General features: G+C 49.7%; 1 pseudogene; it reads left to right on the forward strand.

Moving 5' to 3' along the window:
* Positions 1–15,230: 15,230 nt before the first annotated feature.
* Positions 15,231–16,571, forward strand: LOC100614742 (double homeobox protein 4-like protein 4; annotated as a pseudogene).
* Positions 16,572–17,782: the final 1,211 nt, after the last annotated feature.

Here is a 17,782-nt window from a genome sequence, read left to right on the forward strand (position 1 = left end):
CTCGGAGATATTTCACAATGCGCCCTGTAGGCAGAGAGTGGAGAAGAGTTATATATCCTAGGTGATCTGTGCAGAGCTATGTCTAAACGCCCCTGTAGGCAGAGCCTAGATAAATGTTACATCACCTGGGTGATCAGTGCAGAGATACGTCACAATAATCCCTGTAGGTGGAGCCTAGAGAAGTGTTTCGTCACCTGGGTGATCAATGCAGAAATATATCACAAAGCCCCTACAGGCCGAGCCGAGACAAGACTTACATCGCCTGGGTGATCAGTGCAAACGTATGTCCCAAAATCCCCTGTAGACAAATCCCAGAAAATTGTGACATCACCTGGGTGACCAGTGGAGATATCTGTCACAATTCCTCTTTTGCCACAGCTTAGACAAGTGTAACATCAGATGAGTTATTTGTGTAGGGATATGTCATTCTGCCCCCATAGGCAGATCCAATAGAAGAGTCTATCACCTGGGTGATCAGTGCAGAAATATGCCACAATGCCACCGGTAGGCAGATATACACAAGAGTTACATCACATTCGTGATCACTGCAGAGATATGTCACAATGTCCCTGCAGGCAGAGCCTTGACCAGAGTCTCATCACCTGGGTGATCATTGCAGAGATATGTCACAATGCCCCCTTTTGGCAGAGCCTAGAAAAGGGTTGCATCACCTGGGTGATCAGTGCAGACAGGTGTCACAAACCCCTGAAGGCAGAGCCTACAAAAGAGTTACGTCAGCTGTGTGATCAGTGCAGTGATATGTCACAATGTCCCTGTAGCCATATCCTTGACAACAGTGACATCACCTGGGTGTTCAGTGCAGAGTTATGTCACAATGCCCCCTTTTGGCAGAGGTTAGACAAGGGTTACATCACCTGGGTGATTAGTGCAGATAATTGACACAATGCCCCCATAGCCAGAGGATAGACAAGACTTCCATCACCTGTGTGATGAGTACGGAGATATGTCAGAAATCGCCCTCTAGGCAGAGTATAGAGAAGAGTCCCATCGCATGGTGAACGGTGCAGAGATATTTCACAATGCGCCCTGTAGGCAGAGAGTGGAGAAGATTTACATAACCTAGGTGATCCTGGCAGAGCTATGTCTAAACGCCCTTGTAGGCAGAGCCTAGATAAATGTTACATCACCTATGTGATCAGTGCAGAGATACGTCACAATACCCCCTGTAGGAGAGCCTAGAGAAGTGTTCCATCACCTGGGCGATCAATGCAGAAATACATCTAAGAGCCCCTACAGGCCGAGCCTAGAGAAGAGTTACATCGCCTGGGTGATCAGTGCAAACGTATGTCACAAAGACCCCTGTAGACAAATCCCAGAAAATTGTGACATCACCAGGGTGATCAGTGGAGATATCTGTCACAATTCCTCTTTTGCTGCAGCTTAGACAAATATTACATCACAAGAGTTATTATTGTAGAGATATGTCACTCTGCCCCCATAGGCAGATCCAATAGAAGAGTCCATCACCTGGGTGATCAGTGCAGAAATATGCCACAACGCCGCCGGTAGGCAGATATAGACAAGAGTTACATGACGGGTGTGTGCAATGCAGAAATATGTCACAATGCCCCTGTAGGCAGAGCCTAGAAAAGAGTCCCATCACCTGGGTGACCAGTGCAGAGTTATGTTGCAATGCCCCCTTTTGGCAGAGCCTAGACAAGGGTTGCATAACCTAAGTAATCAGTGCAGAGATGTGTCACAAGACACCTGTAGCCAGAGGCTAGACAAGGGTTACATCAGCTGTGTGATCAGTGCAGTGACATGTCACAATGTCCCTGTAGCCATATCCTGGACAAAAGATTCATCAACTGGGTGATCAGTGTGGAGATATGTCAAAATGTCTCCAGTTGGCAGAGCCTAGATAAGAGTTACATCACCTGGGAGATCAGTGCAGATATTTGACACAATGCCCCCATAGACACAGCCTACACAAGACTTCTGTCACCTGGGTTATGAGTGGGGAGATATCTCACAAATCCCACACTAGGCATAGTGTAGAGAAGAGTCCCATCACATGGTGATCAGTGCAGAGATATTTCACAATGCGCCCTGTAGGCAGAGAGTGGAGAAGAGTTACATAACCTATGTGATCTTGGCACAGCTATGTCTAAACGCCCTTGTAGGCAGAGCCTAGATAAATGTTACATCACCTGGGTGTTCAGTGCAGAGATACGTCACAATACCCCCTGTAGGCGGATCCTAGAGGAGTGTTCCATCACCTGGGTGATCAATGCAGAAATATATCACAAAGCCCCTACAGGCCAAGCCTTGACAAGATTTACATTGAGTGTGTGATCAGTGCAAACCTATGTCACAAAGCCCCCTGTAGACAAATCCCAGAAAATTGTGACATCACCTGGATAATCAGTGGAGATATCTGTCACAATTCCTCTTTTGCCGCAGCTTAGACAACTGTTACATCACATGAGTTATTAGTGTAGAGATGTTTCACTCTGCCCCCATAGGCAGATCCAATAGAAGAGTCCATCACCTGAGTGTTCAGTGCAGAAATATGCCACAATGCCGCCGGCAGGCAGATATAGACAAGAGTTACACCACCTGCGTGATAACTGCAGAGATATGTCACAATGCCCCTGTAGGCAGAGCCTAGACAAGGGTCCTATCACCTGGGTGATCAGTGCAGATTTATGTCACAATGCCCTCTTTTGGCAGAGCCCAGACAAGGGTTGAATCACCTGGGTGATCAGTGCATAGATGTGTCAAAAGCCCCCTGTTGTCAGAGCCTAGAGAAAAGTTACATCAGCTGTGCGATCAGTGCAGTGACATGTCACAATGCACCTGTAGCCATATCCCTGAAAAAAGTGACATCACCTGGGTGATCAGTGCGGAGATATGTCACAGTGTCTCCAGTAGGCAGAGTCTAGACAAGAGTTAGATCACCTGGGTGATTAGTGCAGATATTTGACACAATGCCCCGATAGACAGAGCCTAGATAAGACTTCCATCAGCTGGGTGATGAGTGCGGAGATATGTCACAAATCGCCCTCTAGACAGAGTACAGATAAGAGTCCCATCACATGATGATCAGCGCGGAGATATTTCACAATGCGCCCTGTAGGCAGAGAGTGGAGAAGTGTTACATAACCTAGGTGATCTGTGCAGAGCTATGTCTAAACGCCCCTGTAGGCAGAGCCTAGATAAATGTTACATCACCTGGGTGATCAGTGCAGAGATACGTCACAATAATCCCTGTAGGTGGAGCCTAGAGAAGTGTTTCATCTCCTGGGTGATCAATGCAGAAATATATCGCAAAGCCCCTACAGGCCGAGCCGAGACAAGAGTTACATCGCCTGGGTGATCAGTGCAAACGTATGTCCCAAAATCCCCTGTAGACAAATCCCAGAAAATTGTGACATCACCTGGGTGACCAGTGGAGATATCTGTCACAATTCCTCTTTTGCCGCAGCTTAGCCAAGTGTTACATCACATGAGTTATTAGTGTAGACATATGTCATTCCTTCTCCATAGGCAGATCCAATAGAAGAGTACATCACCTGGGTGATCAGTGCAGAAATTTGCCACAATGGCACCGGTAGGCAGATATACACAGGAGTTTCATCACATGCGTGATCACTGCGGAGATATTTCAAAATGTCCCTGCAGGCAGAGCGTAGACAAGAGTCTCATCACCTGGGTGATCATTGCAGAGATATGTCACAATGCCCCCTTTTGGCAGAGCCTAGAAAAGGGTTGCATCACCTGGGTGATCAGTGCAGACAGGTGTCACAAACCCCTGAAGGCAGAGCCTACAAAAGAGTTACATCAGCTGTGTGATCAGTGCAGTGACATATCACAATGTGCCTGTAGCCATATCCTTGTCAAGAGTGACATCACGTGGGTGCTCAGTGCAGAGTTATGTCACAATGCCCCCTTTTGGCAGATCCTAGACAAGGGTTACATCACCTGGGTGATTAGTGCAGATAATTGACACAGTGCCCCCATAGCCAGAGGCTAGACAAGACTTCCATCACCTGTGTGATGAGTACGGAGATATGTCAGAAATCGCCCTCTAGGCAGAGTATAGAGAAGAGTCCCATCGCATGGTGATCAGCGCAGAGATATTTCACAATGCGCCCTGTCGGCAGAGATGGGAGAAGAGTTACATAACCTAGGTGATTTGTGCAGAGCTATGTCTAAACGCCCCTGCAGATAGAGCCTAGATAAATGTTACATCACCTGGGTGATCAGTGCAGAGATACTTCACAATACCCCCCATAAGTGAATCCGAGAGAAGAGTTCCATCAACTGGGTGATCAATGCCGAAATATATCACAAAGACCCTACAGGCCGAGTCTAGACAAGAGTTACATCGCCTGGGTGATCAGTGCAAACGTATGTCACAAAGTCCCTTGTAGACAAATCCCAGAAAATTGTGACATCACCTGGGTGATCAGTGGAGATATCTGGCACAATTCCTCTTTTGCCGGAGCTTTGCCAAGTGTTACATCACATGAATTATTAGTATAGGGGTATGTCACTCTGCCCCCATAGAGAAATCCAATAGAGGAGTCCATCACCTGGGTGATCAGTGGAGAAATATGCCACAATACCACCAGTAGGCAGATATCGACAAGAGTTACATCACCTGCGTGATCACTGCAGAGATACGTCACAATGCCCCTGTAGGCAGAGCCTAGAGAGGGGTCCCATCACCTGGGTGATCAGTGCAGAGTTCTGTCACATTGCCCCCTTTTGGAAGAGCCTAGACAAGGTCTGCATCACCTGGGTGATCAGTGCAGAGATGTGTCACAAACCCCATGTAGCCAGAGCCTAAAGAAGTGTTACGTCTGCTGTGTGATCAGTGCAGTGACATGTCACAATATTCTTGTAGCCATATCCTTGACAAAAGTGACATCACCTGGGTGATCAGTGCGGAGATATGTCACAATGTCTCCAGTAGGCAGAGCCTAGACAAGAGTTACATCACCTTTGTGAATAATGCAGATATTTGACACTATGCCCCCGTAGACAGAGCCTAGACAAGACTTCCATCAGCTGGGTGATGTGTGCGGAGATATGTCACAAATCCCCCTCCAGGCAGAGTATAGAGAAGAGTCCCATGACATCGTGATCACTGCAGAGATATTTCACAATGCGCCCTGTAGATAGAGAGTGGAGAAGAGTTACATAACCTAGGTGATCTGTGCAGAGGTATGTCTAAACGCCCTTGTAGACAGAGCCTAGATAAATGTTACATCACCTGGGTGATGAGTGCAGAGATACGTCACAATGTCCCCTGTAGTTGGAGCTTAGAGAATTGTTCCATCACCTGGGAGATCAATGCAGAAATATATCACAAAGCCCATAGACAGAAGTTATATAGAGTCTACACTGGAGTTACATCGCCTGGGTGATCGGTGCAAACGTATTTCACAAAGCCTCCTGTAGACAAATCCCAGAAAATTGTGACATCACCTGGGTGATTACTGGAGATATCTGTCACAATTCCTCTTTTGCTGCAGCTTCGAAAATTGTTACATCACCGGAGTTATTAGTGTAGAGATATGCCACTATGCCCCCATAGGCAGATCCAATAGAAGAGTCCATCACCTGGCTAATCAGTGCAGAAATATGCCATAATGCTGCTGGTAGGCAGATATAGAAAAGAGTTACCACACCTGCGTGATCACTGCAGAGGTATGTCACAATGCGCCTGTAGGCAGAGCCTAGACAATAGGCCCATCACCAGGGTGATCAGTGCGGAGGTGTGTCACAAGACCACGGTAGCCAGAGCCTAGACAAGTGTTACATCAGCTGTGTGATCAGAGCAGTCACATGTCACAATGTCCCTGTAGCCATATCCTTGAGAAAAGTGACATCACCTGGGTGATCAGTGCGGAGATATTTCACAATGTCTAGAGTAGGCAGAGCCTAGACAAGAGTTACATCACCTGGGTAATTAGTGCAGATATTTTACACAATGCCCCCAAAGACAGAGCCTAGAAAAGACTTCCATCACCTGGGTGATGAGTGTGGAGATATGTCACAAATCCCCCTCTAGGCAGAGTATAGAGGAGAGTCCCATCGCATGGTGATCGGTGCAGAGATATGTCACAATGCGCCCTGTACGCAGAGAGTGGAGAAAATTTACATAACCTATGTGATCTGTGAAGAGCTATGACTAAACTCCCCAGTAGGCAGAGCCTAGACAAATGTTACATCACCTGGGAGATCAGTGCAGACATACCTCACAATACCGCCTTTAGGTGGAGCCTAGAGAAGTGTTCAATCACCTGGGTGATCAATGCAGAAATATACCACAAAGCCCCTACAGGCCGAGCCTAGACAAGAGTTACATCGCCTGCGTGATCTGTGCAAATATATGTCACATAGCTCCCTGTAGACAAATCCCAGAAAATTGTGACATCACCTTGGTGATCAGTGGAGATACATGTCACAATTCCTCTTTTGTCACAGCTCAGACAAGTGTTACATCACATGAGTTATTAGTGTAGAGATATGTCACTCTGCTCCCATAGGCAGATCCAATAGAAGAATACATCACCTGGGTAACCAGTGCAGAAATATGCCACAATGCCGCCGGTAGGCAGATGTAGACAAGAGTTACATCACCTGCGTGATCACTGCAGAGATATGTCACAATGCCCCTGTAGGCAGAGCCCAGACATGAGTCCCATCACCTGGGTGATTAGTGCAGAGATACGTCACAATACCCCCTGTAGGTGGAGCATAGAGAAGTGTTCCATCACCTGGGTTATCAATGCAGAAATATATCACAAAGCCTCTACAGGCCAAGCCTAGGCAAGAGTTACATCACCTGGTTGATCAGTGCAAACGTATGTCACAAAGCCCCCTGTAGACAAATCCCAGAAAATTGGGACATCACCTGGGTGATCAGTGGAGATATCTGTCACAATTCCTCTTTTGCCGCAGCTTAGACAAGTGTCACATCACATGAGTTATTAGTGTAGAAATATGTCACTATGCCCCCATAGGGAGATCCAATAGAAGGGTCCATCACATGCGTGATCACTGCAGAGATATGTCACAATGCCCCTGTAGGCAGAGCCCAGACAACAGTCCCATCACCTGGGTGATCAGTGCAGAGTTATGTCACAATGCCCCCTTTTGGCCGAGCCTACACAAAGGTTGCATCACCTGGGTGATCAGTGCAGAGATGTGTCAGAAGACCCTGTAGGCAGAGCCTAGACAAGAGGTACATCAGCTGTGTGATCAGTGCAGCGACATGTCACAATGTCCCTGTAGCCATATCCTTGACATAAGTGACATCACCTGGGTGATCAGTGCGGAGATATGTCACAATGTCTCCAGTAGCCAGAAGCTAGACAAGAGTTACATCTCCTGGGTGATTAGTGCAGATATTTGACACAATGCCCCCATAGACCGAGCCTAGAGAAGACATCCACCACCTGGGTGATCAGTGCGAAGACGTGTCACAAATCCCCCTATAGGCAGAGTATAGAGAAATGTCCCATCACGTGGTGATCAGTGCAGAGATATTTCACAATGCGCACTGTAGGCTGAGAGTGGAGAAGAGTTAGATAACCTAGGTGATCTGTGCAGAGCAATGTCTAAACGCACTTGTAGACAGAGCCTAGATAAATGTCACATCACCTGGGTGATCAGTGCAGAGATACGTCAAAATACCACCTGTAGGTGGAGCCTAGAGAAGTGTTCCCTCACCTGGGTGATCAATGTCGAAATATATCACAAAGCCCCTACAGGCCGAGCCTTGACAAGAGTTACATCGCCTGGGTGATCAGTGCAAACGTATGTCACAAAGCTCCCTCTAGACAAATCCCAGAAAATTGTGACATCACCTGGGTGATCAGTGGAGATATATGTCACAATTGTTCTTTTGCTGCAGCTTAGACAAGTGTTACATCACATGAGTCATTAGTGTAGAGATATGTCACTCTGCTCCCATAGGCAGATCCAATAGAAGAATACATCACCTGGGTGATCAGTGCAGAAGTATGCCACAACGCCGCCTGTAGGCAGATATAGACAAGAGTTACATCACCAGCGTTATCACTGCAGAGATATTTCACAATGCCCCTGTAGGCAGAGCCTAGACAAGAGTCCCATCACCTGGGTGACCAGTGCAGATTTACGTCACAATGCCCCCTTTTGTCAGAGCCTAGAAAAGGGTTGCATCACCTGGGTGATCAGTGCAGAGATGTGTCACAAGCCCCTGTAGGCAGAACCTAGGCAAGAGTTACATCAGCTGTGTGATCAGTGCAGTGACATGTCAGAATATCCCTGTAGCCATATCCTTGACAAAAGAGAAATCACCTGGGTGATCAGTGCAGAGATATATCACAAGGTCTCCAGTAGGCAGATCCTAGACAAGAGTTACATCACATGGGTAATTAGTGCAGGTATTTGACACAATTCCCCCATAGACAGAACCTAGACAAGACTTCCATCACCTGGGAGATGAGTGCAGAGATATGTCACAAATCCTTCTCTAGCAGACTATAGAGGAGAGTCCCATCGCATGGTGATCAGCGCAGAGATATTTCACAATGCGCCCTGTACGCAGAGAGTGGAGAAGAGTTACATAACCTAGGTAATTTGTGAAGAGCTATGTCTAAACGTCCCTGTAGGCAGAGCCTAGGTAAATGTTACATCAAATGGGAGATCAGTGCAGAAATACCTCACAATACCCCCTTTACGTGGAGCCTAGAGAAGTGTTCAGTCATCTGGGTGATCGATGCAGAAATATATCACAAAGCCCATAGACAGGAGCTATATAGAGCCTAGACAGGAGCTACATCACCTGGGTGATCAGTGCAAACGTATGTCACAAAGCCTCCTGTAGACAAATCCCAGAAAATTGTGACATCACCTGGGTGATCAGTGGAGATATCTGTCACAATTCCTCTTTTGCCTCAGCTTCGAAAAGTGTTACATCACCTGAGTTATTAGTGTAGAGATATGTCACTATGCCCCCTTAGGCAGATCCAATAGAAGAGTCCATCACCTGTGTGATCAGTGCAGAAATATGCTACAATGGCGCCGGTAGGCAGATATAGACAAGAGTTACATCACCTGTGTGATCACTGCAGAGATATGTCACAATGCCCCTGTAGGCAGAGCCTAGACAAGAGTCCCATCACCTCGGTGATCAGTGCAGAGTTACGTCACAATGTCCCCTTTTGGCAGAGCCTAGAAAAGGGTTGCATCACCTGGGTGATCAGTGCAGAGATGTGTCACAAGCCCCCTGTAGCCAGAGCCTAGACAAGAGTTACATCAGCTGTGTGGTCAGTGCAGTGACATGTCACAATATCCCTGTAGCCATATCCTTGACAAAAGTGACATCACCTGGGTGATCAGTGCAGAGGTATGTCACAATGTCTCCAGTAGGCAGAGCCTAGAAAAGTGTTACATTACCTGGGTAATTAGTGCAGATATTTGACACAATGCTCCCATAGACAGAGCCTAGACAATACTTCCATCCCCTGGGTGATGAGTGCGGAGATATGTCACAAATCTCCCTCAAGGCAGAGTATAGAGGAGAGTCCCATCGCATGGTAATCAGTGCCGAGATATTTCACAATGCGCCCTGTACGCAGAGAGTGGAGAAGAGTTAAATGACCTAGGTGATCTGTGAAGAGCTATGTCTAAACGCCCCTGTAGGCAGAGCCTACATAAATGTTACATCACCTCGGAAATCAGTGCAGAGATACCTCACAATACCCCATTTAGGTGGAGCCTAGAGAAGTGTTCAATCACCTGGGTGATCGATGCAGAAATATATCACAAATCCCATAGACAGGAGTTATATAGAGCCTAGACAGGAGCCACATCACCTGGGTGATCAGCGCAAACGTATGTCACAAAGCCTCCTGTAGACAAATCCCAGAAAATTGTGACATCACCTGGGTGATCAGTGGAGATATCTGTCACAATTCCTCTTTTGCCTCAGCTTCGAAAAGTGTTACATCACCTGAATTATTAGTGTAGAGATATGTCACTATGCCCCCTTAGGCAGGCCCAATAGAAGAGTCCATCACCTGTGTGATCAGTGCAGAAATATGCCACAATGGCGCCGGTAGGCAGATATAGACAAGAGTTACATCACCTGTGTGATCACTGCAGAGATATGTCACAATGCCCCTGTAGGCAGAGCCTAGACAAGAGTCCCATCACCTCGGTGATCAGTGCAGAGTTACGTCACAATGTCCCCTTTTGGCAGAGCCTAGAAAAGGGTTGCATCACCTGGGTGATCAGTGCAGAGATGTGTCACAAGCCCCCTGTAGCCAGAGCCTAGACAAGAGTTACATCAGCTGTGTGGTCAGTGCAGTGACATGTCACAATATCCCTGTAGCCATATCCTTGAAAAAAGTGACATCACCTGGGTGATCAGTGCAGAGGTATGTCACAATGTCTCCAGTAGGCAGAGCCTAGAAAAGAGTTACATTACCTGGGTAATTAGTGCAGATATTTGACACAATGCTCCCATAGACAGAGCCTAGACAATACTTCCATCCCCTGGGTGATGAGTGCGGAGATATGTCACAAATCTCCCTCAAGGCAGAGTATAGAGGAGAGTCCCATCGCATGGTAATCAGTGCCGAGATATTTCACAATGCGCCCTGTACGCAGAGAGTGGAGAAGAGTTAAATGACCTAGGTGATCTGTGAAGAGCTATGTCTAAACGCCCCTGTAGGCAGAGCCTACATAAATGTTACATCACCTCGGAAATCAGTGCAGAGATACCTCACAATACCCCATTTAGGTGGAGCCTAGAGAAGTGTTCAATCACCTGGGTGATCGATGCAGAAATATATCACAAAGCCCATAGACAGGAGCTATATAGAGCCTCGAGAGGAGCTACATCGCCTGGGTCATCAGGGCAAACATATGTCACAAAGCCTCCTGTAGACAAATCCCAGAAAATTGTGACATCACCTGGGTGATCAGTGGAGATATCTGTCACAATTCCTCGTTTGCCTCAGCTTCGAAAGGTGTTACATCACCTGAGTTATTAGTGTAGAGATATGTCACTATGCCCCCATAAGCAGATCCAATAGAAGAGTCCATCACATGGGTAATCAGTGCAGAAATATTCCACAATGCTACCGGTAGGCAGATATAGACAAGAGTTACCACACCTGCTTGATCACTGCAGAGATATGTCACAATGCGCCTGTAGGCAGAGCCTAGACAAGAATCCCATCACCTGGGTGATCGGTGCAGAGGTGCGTTACAATTGCCCCTTTTTACAGAGCCTAGAAAAGGGTTGTATCACCTGGGTGATCAGTGCAGGGGTGTGTCACAAGCCCCCGGTATTCAGGGCCTAGACAAGTGTTACATCAGCTGTGTGATCAGTGCAGTGACATTTCACAATGTCCCTGTAGCCATATCCTTGACAAAAGTGACATCACCTGGGTGGTCAGTGCGGAGATGTGCCACAATGCCTCCAGGAGGCAGAGCCTAGAAAAGAGTTACATCACCTGGGTGATTAGTGCAGATATTTGACACAATGGCCCCATAGACAGAGCAAAGACAAGATTTCCATCAACTGGGTGATCAGTGCGGAGATACGTCACAAATCCCCCTCTAGGCCGAGTATAGAAAAGAGTCCCATCACATGGTGATCAGTGCAGAGATATTTCACAATGCGCCCTGTGGGCAGAGAGTGGAGAAGAATTACATAACCTAGGTGATCTGTACAGAGCTATATCTAAACGCCCCTGTAGGCAGAGCCTAGATAAATGTTACATCACCTGGGTGATCAGTGCAGAGATACGTCACAATACCCCCTGTCGTTGGAGCTTAGAGAATTTTTCCATCACCTGGGAGATCAATGCAGAAATATATCACAAAGCCCCTACAGGCCGAGCCTAAACAAGAGTTATATCGCCTGGGTGATTAGTGCAAACGTATGTCACAAAGCCCCCTGTAGAAATATCCCAGAAAATTGTGACATCACCTGGGTGGTCAGTGGAGATATCTGTCACAATTCCTCTTTTACCGCAGCTTAGACAAGTGTTACATCACATGACTTATTAGTGTAGAGATATGTCACTATGCCCCCATAGGCAGATCCAATAGAAGAGTCCATCACCTGGGTGATCAGTGCAGAATTATGCCACAATGCCGCCGGTAGGCAGATATAGACCAGAGTTATATCACCTGTGTGATCACTGCAGAGATATTTCACAATGCCCCTGTAGGCTGAGCCTAGAAAAGAGTCCCATCACCTGGGTGATCAGTGCAGAGTTACGTCACAATGCCCCCTTTTGGCAGAGCCTAGACAAGGGTTGCAACACCTGGGTGATCAGTGCAGAGATGTGTCACAAGCCCCCTGTAGCCAGAGCCTAAACAAGAGTTACATCAGCTGTGTTATCAGTGCAGTGACATGTCACAATATCCCTGAGCCATATCCTTGATAAAAGTGACATCACCTGGGTGATCAGTGCGGAGTTATGCCACAATGTCTCCAGTAGGCAGAGCCTAGACAACAGTTACGTCACCTGGGTGATTAGTGCAGATATTTGACACAATGCCCCCATGGGCAGAGGCTAGACAAGATTTCCATCACCTGGGTATTCAGTGCGTAGATATGTCACTAATCCCCCTCTAGGCTGAGTATAAAGAAAAGTCCTATCGCATGGTGATCAGTGCACAGATATTTCACAATGCACCCTGTAGTCAGAGAGTGGAGAAGAGTTACATAACCTAGGAGATCTGTGTAGTGCTATGTCCAAACGGCCCTGTACACAGAGCCTAGATAAATGTTACATTACCTGGGTGATCAGTGCAGAGATACGTCACAATACCCCCTGTAGGTGGAGCCTAGAGAAGTGTTCCGTCACCTGGGTGATCAATGCAGAAATATATCTCAAAGCCCCTGCAGGCCAAGCCTAGACAAGAGTTACATCGCCTGGGTGATCAGTGCAACCATGTGTCACAAAGCCCCCTGTAAACCAATCCCAGAAATTTGTGACATTACCTGGGTGATCAGTGGAGATATCTGTCACAATTCCTCTTTTGCCGCAGCTTAGACAATTGTTACATCACATAAGTTATTAGTGTAGAGATATGTCACTGTGCCCCCACAGGTAGATCCAATAGAAGAGTGCATCACCTGTGTGATCAGTGCAGAAATATGCCACAATGGCGCCGGTAGGCAGATATAGACAAGAGTTACATGACCTGCGTGATCTCTGCAGAGATATGTCACAGTGCCCCTGTAGGCAGAGCCTAGACAAGAGTCCCATCACCTGGATTATCAGTGCAGAGTTATGTCACAATGCCCCCTTTTGGCAGAGCCTAGACAAGGGTTGTATCACCTGGGCCATCAGTGCAGAGATGTGTCACAAGCCCCCTGTAGCCAGAGCCTAGACAAGAGTTACATCGGCTGTGTGATCAGTGCAGTGACATGTCACAATATCCCTGTAGCCATATCCTTGACAAAAGTGACATCATCTGTGTGATCAGAGCAGAGATATGTCACAATGCCCCTGTAAGCAAATCCCAGACAAGAGCTGCATCACCTCAGTGATCAGTGCAGTGATATGTCTCAATACCCCTGTGGGCACTGCCTAAACAAGAGTTACATCACCTCGGTTAACAGTGCTAGGATATGTCAAGAAGTCCGTGTAGGCAGAGCCTACACATGTGTTACATCACTCAGGTGATCATTGCAGAGATATGTCACAATACCCCGTGTAAGCAGAGCTTAGAGAAGAGTTACATCACCTGGGTGATCAGTGCAGAGATATGTGACAAGGCCCCTTTAAGCAGGGCCTAGACAATAGTTACATCACCTGAGTGATCAGTGCAGAGATCTGTCGCAATGCCCCTTTAGGCAGAGCTTATGCAACAGTTACATCACCTGGGTGATCAGTGCAGAGATATGTCACAATGCCCCCAGAGACAAATGCAAGACAAGTGTCCGTCACCTGGGTAATCAGTACAGAAATATGTAACAATACCCCCAGAAGCAGAGCCTATAGAAGAATCCCATAACCTGGGTTATCAGTGCGGAGATATTTCACAATGCCCCTGCAGGCAGAGCGTAAGCAAGAGTTACATCACCTAGCTGATCAGTGCAGAGAAATCTCAAAAGGCCCCCTATAGGCAGAGCATGTACAACAGTGAAATCACCTCGGAGATCAATGTAGTGATATGTCACTATGCCCCGTAGGCAGAGCCTATTCAAGAGTTACATCACCTGGGTGATCAGTGCAGAGATATATCACAAAGCCCCCATAAATAGAGCCTAGACAAGGGTCCCATCACCTGGGTGATCAGTGCAGAAATATGTCACAATGTCCCCATGGGCAGATCCAACACAAGAGTTACATCACCTGAATGATAGGTGTAGAGATATGTCACAATGCCCCCATAGGCAGAGCCTAGAATAAAGTCCCATCAGCTGGGTGATCAGTGCAGAGATATGTCACCAAGCCCTGTAAGCAGAGCCTAGACAACTGTTACATCACTTTTTTGATCAGTTCAGAGATGTGTCATGCTGACTGTTTTCTCCCGGAGCTCTGTGAGCACCTGGAAACATGCAGGGAAGGGTTGAAGACCGGCTTGGTGCCTTCTCTCTCCTTGCCAGTTTCAACACCGGCCACACTGCGGACTCCCCATGTTGCCGCACACGGGAATCCATCGTCAGGCCATCACTCCGGGGAGGCATCTTCTCTCTGGGGTCTCCCTCTGGTCTCCTACATGGAAATGAAGGAGAGCCACAAGCCTGCTTGTGTGAGACTGTCCCGGCAACGGCGACAGCCACAGGCACTGCCTCCTTCACGGAGAGAGGGTCTGGAACACTCAGGACTCCCACAGAAGTTCAGTTTCACACTCCCCTCCACCCACTCAGGGCGGTTTCTCCCTGCTGAAGACTCATGGGAGCCCAGAGAGTGGCTTCCAGTTCCTGCGGGATTCCTGTAGAGGTCTGGAGAGCCAGCCCAGAAACGCGCCCCCCTCAGCACTTCCCCCTCACCCACTTCCTCTTCTTGTCTCTGGCCCCACCACCACCATCACCACGCCCTCCCCCCCCCCACCATCCCCCGGCCGCAGGCCGCGACGCCCTGAGACACTTCCGGTGTGTGTCAGGCTGTCCCTGGGCTCACCGCCATTCATGAAGTGGTGGAACCTGCCTGCCTGTGGGCCTTTATAAGAGCCACTGGCTGGCTGTCTGGGCAGTCCTCCTGGCTGCACCTGCTGCAGTGCACTCACCGGCTGAGGTGCACGGGAGCCCGCCGGCCTCTCTCTGCCCGTGTCCGTCTGTGAAATTCCGGCTGGGATTCCCCGCGATGGCCCTCCTGACAACTTCGGACAGCACCCTCCCCGCGGAAGCCCAGGGACTGGGACGGTGAAGGAGACTCGTTTGGACCCCGAGCCAAAGCGAGGCCCTGCGAGGCTGCTTTGAGCAGAACCTGTACCCTGGCATCGCCACCAGTGAACGGCTGGCCAAGGCCATCAGCATTCCAGAGTCCAGGGTCCCGATTTGGTTTCACAATGAGAGGTCACGCCAGCTGAGGCAGCACCGGCGGGAATCTTGGCCCTGGCCTGGGAGATGGGGCCCACAAGAAGGCAGGCGAAAGCGGACCGCCATCACCAGACCCCAAAACGCCCTGCTCCTCCGAGCCTTTGAGAAAGATCGCTTTCCAGGCATCACCTCCAGGGAAGAGCTGGCCAGAGAGACAGGCCTCTCAGAGTCCAGGATTCAGATCTGGTTTCAGAATCAAAGGGACAGGTACTTGGGACAGGCAGGTAGGGCGCCCGTGCAGGCAGGTGGGCTGTGCAACGCAGTCTCCGGCGTGTGTCACCCTGCTCCCTCGTGAGTCGCCTTCACCCACACTGGCGCGTTTGGAACGGGGCTTCCCACACCCAACGTGCCCTGCGCGCCTGTGGATCTCCAACAGGGGGCTTTCGTGAGCCACGGAGCAAGGGACGTCCCCGTGCTCCAGCCCAGCCTGGCTGCACCGGCATAGGGGATCTCCCAACCTGCCCTGGCTTGCAGGGATTTTGCCTATGCCGCCCCAGGTCCTCCGTAAGGGGCGCTTTCCCAGCCTCAGGCTCCTCGGTGGCCTCCGCACCTGGGCAAAAGCCGAGAGGACTGGGACCAGCAGCGCGACGGCCTGCCGGGCCCTTGGGCAGTGGGACAGCCTGGGCCTGCTCAAGCGGGGCCACAAGGCCAAGGTGAGCTTGCATCACCTGCGTCCCAGGGGAGTCCACGGTGGGGCTGGGGCCGGGGTCCCCAGGTCGCCAGGGTGGCGTGGGATCCCCAAGCCGGGGCAGCTCCACCTCGCCAGCCCGTGCCCCCGGAGGCCTCCACGTGGCAGGGGCAGATGCAAGGCATCCGGGCGCCCTCCCAGGTGCTCCAGGAGCCGGGGCGCTCATCTGCACTCCCCTCCGGCCTGCTGCAGGATGAGCTCCTGGCGAGCCCAGAGTTTCTGCAGCAGGTGCAACCTTTCCTAGAAACGGAGGCCCCGGGGGAGCTGGAGGCCTTGGAATAGGCCGCGTCGCTGGAAGCACCCCTCAGCGAGGAAGAATACCAGGTTCTGCTGGAGGAGCTTTAGGACGCATTGTTGGGACGGGGTTGGGTCGGGGCAATGCGGTGGCCTCTCTTTCGTGAGGAACACCTGGCTGGCTATGGAGGTGCGTGTCTTCCCCCCACCCCCTCCACCAGACTGACTGGCCTGGGATTCCTGCCTTCTAGGTCTAGGCCTGGTGAGAGACTCCACACAGCGGAGAACTGCCATTCTTTCCTGGGCATCCCGGGGATCCCAGAGCCCTCCCAGGTACCAGCAGCTGGGCCGCCTACTGCACATGTGCAGGTTTGCGGGCAGCCGCCTGGGCTGTGGGAGCAGCCTAGGCAGAGCTCTCATGCCTTTCCAACACCACACACCCGCCTGACCACCCCCTCACCAACCCCACCCGCCACACCCGGAAAATGCGTCCTCCCATGGGCTGGGTGGAGACCACCGTCCCGCGAAACACCGGGCCTGCACAGCTTCCAGGCCTGACACCCCTCCAGCTGCTCGCTTCCTCTGTGCCTCTGCGCCACCGTTGCAGGCCCGACCGTGCCCCTGGAGCCTCCCAGCTCCCACCATGGAGTGCCTGGCAGTGGAACGCAGACTTCTAGTTATCTTTGCCGGCCTCCTGGCTAGACCTGCGCTCATTGCACACCACGGCTATCGTGCAAGGGAGCCCGCTGGCCTCTCTGTGCCCTTGTCCTTCTGTGAAATTCTGACTGAGGCTCTGCCAACACCTTCCAACGCTCTGTAGTCAGAGCCTGGAGAATAGTTATATCTCCTGGATGATCGGTTCAGGAACATATCAAAATGCCCCCTTCCTGTGGAGCCTAGAGAAGATTTGCATCATTTGGGTTATCAGTGCAGAGATATATCACAATGTCCCTTGTACAAAAAGCCTGGAAATGATTTACATCACCTCGGTGATCAGTGCATAGGTATGTCAGAAATCCCCAGTAGGCTAAACATAGAAAAGGGTTACATCACTTAGGTAATCAGTGTAGAGATATTTGAAAATTCCCGTGTAGACACAGCGTAGACAAGTGTTACATCACCTAGTGACCAGTGCAGGGGTAAGTCGTAAAGCCTCCTCTAGGCAGAGTGTAGACAACCGTTTCCTCCCTGGGGTGATCAGTGCAGAGATATGTCACAAAGCCCTGTAAGCAGAACCTTGACAAGGGTTACATCACCTGTTTGATCAGTGGAAATGTACATCAAAACCTGTAGGCAGAGTGTAGAAAAGAGTTCCCTCCCCA

The sequence above is a fragment of the Pan troglodytes genome, chromosome Y (assembly GCF_028858775.2).
Source record: "Pan troglodytes isolate AG18354 chromosome Y, NHGRI_mPanTro3-v2.0_pri, whole genome shotgun sequence".
NCBI lineage: Eukaryota > Metazoa > Chordata > Mammalia > Primates > Hominidae > Pan > Pan troglodytes.